This window comes from Elephantulus edwardii, unplaced genomic scaffold, assembly GCF_000299155.1.
Source record: "Elephantulus edwardii isolate Elephantulus edwardi_28Jun2011 unplaced genomic scaffold, EleEdw1.0 scaffold00017, whole genome shotgun sequence".
Lineage (NCBI taxonomy): Eukaryota > Metazoa > Chordata > Mammalia > Macroscelidea > Macroscelididae > Elephantulus > Elephantulus edwardii.
In genome coordinates this window covers 30301316-30303400 of record NW_006399767.1, presented here as the reverse complement: position 1 = coordinate 30303400, position 2085 = coordinate 30301316, and the positions used below count along the sequence as shown (strand labels likewise).

The 2085-nt window shown below is 36.5% G+C and overlaps 1 pseudogene; it reads left to right on the top strand.

The window, feature by feature from the left end:
- Nucleotides 1-2085, top strand: part of LOC102876535 — a 60491-nt pseudogene that overhangs the window by 57415 nt on the left and 991 nt on the right.

The window sequence follows — 2085 nt, the reverse complement described above, 5'->3', positions numbered from 1 at the left end:
GCCTGACATACTTTGGACATGTTGTAAGGAGAGACAGGTCTTTGGAGAGGGACATCATGCTGGACAGAGTGGAGGGACGGCGCAGGAGGGGAAGACCCTCTATGAGGTGGATTGATTCAGTGACTGAGGTAATCGGGATGGATGGGTCAGAGGCAATGAGATTGGCACAGGATAGAGCAGGGTTTAGGGCTGTTGTACATAGGGTCACTATAAGTCGCAAGCGACTCGACGGCACGTAACAACAACAACATATACTTTAGAGTAGGCCTTCTAACTTTGGCCCCAGTTTGTCTCCTATGAACTTTATGGTTTGGGACTTTATTCCCAAGTCTCTGAACCACCTTGAGTTGATTTTTGTGTGTGGAGTGAGAAGTGGATCCTATTTTATCTTTCTACAGATAGCAGCCCAATTCTGCTAACACCATTTGTTAAAGAAGATGTCATTTCCCCATTTGATAAGTATTATTTCCTCATCAAATATCAGTTGACAGTAGATAGATGGGTCCAGTTCTGGGTTCTCAATTCTGTTCCACTTGTCTAGGTACCTGTCATTGTACCAGTACGATGCTCTTTTGGTTACTACTACTGCATAGTTAGTTTTGAGGTAAGGGATGGCTATACCTTCCACTTCATTTTTGTTCTTCAGAACTTCTTTGTTTTGGGGGGGTCTCTTTACTCTCCCAATAAACTTGACAATTCTCCTTATGATATCCTTGAAAAATGAATTTGGTATATATATTGGGATTGAATTGAATTAAACATAAATGTTACTTTTGGTAGGATTGTCATTTTTACCATATTGAGTCTTCCTATCCATGAACAGAGCACATTTTTTAAATTTATTTAGGTATTTTAATGTGTTTTGCAAAACTTCTGTAGTTTTCTTTGTATAGGTCTTTTGTGTCTCTAGTTAGTTCACTCCCAAGTATCTCAGTTTGTGGTTGGCTATTGTAAACGGTATTGATTTCCTGGTTTTCTTCCCTGAGTTCTCTTTGTTACTGTAGATGAGTATCACTGATTTTTGGATATTGATCTTGTATTCAGCCACTCTACTAAACTGATCTACTAACTCTAACAGTATTTTTTTCTTTTTTTAGTTCTTGAGGTTTTCTTTGTACACTTTCATATTATTAGCATAAAGCTACAATTATATCATCTCTTTGCTGATCAAGATGCCTTTTATTTCCTGGTCTTGTCGTATTCCCCTAGCAAGTTCTTCCAATACACTATTGAATAGAAATATTGACAGTGAACATCCTTGTCTAGCCTCTTTTGGCAAAGAAAATGCTTTTAGTTTTTCTCCATTGAAAATGATATTGGCTCTTGGTTTTGCATGTATACTTTTGACTATGCTGAGGAATTTCCCTTCTATTCAAATTTTGCTGAGTGTCTTAATCAGGATGGAGTGTGAGATTTTGTCAAATGTCTCTTCTGGCTCAATTGCTAGTATACTTTTCTTGTTATTTGTTTGGTCAATGTGATGAATTAAGCTGATTATTTTTATTATGTTGAAACATTCTTGCATACATTTTAAGAATCTCACTTTGTAATGATGAATTATTATTTAGATGTGCTTTTGGATTCTATTGGCTAGGATTTTGTTAAGGATTTTTGTGTCTATGTTCATAAGAGATACTGGTCTATAGGTTCTTTTCTTTTTTGGTAATACCTTTGCCTGGTTTTGGTATGAGGGTTATGCTTACTTCATAGAATGTCTCTGGGAATGTTCCTTCTTTTTCTATATTTTGAAATAATTTAAGTAGAAATGGTGATAAATCTCAGAATGCTTGGTAGAATTCAGCTGTAAAGCACTCTGGTCCAGGTTGGTTTGTTTTGGGTTTGGTTTTTTTGGTGTTTGTTCGAGGAGCTAGAGTCAGAAAATCATAAGGGCCGAACTCGCTCAGCATTACTTAAGCTCAAGGAACTGAAGAACAAATTCAAACCTAGAGTTGCTGTAATCAAAGATGCTTTGGGCAGAATATTAAATGATCCAGGAAGTAGTAAAAGAAGATGGAAGGATTATACTGAGTCACTATATAGAAAGGAATTGGCAGATACAGAGGAATTTAAAGAAATAACATATGA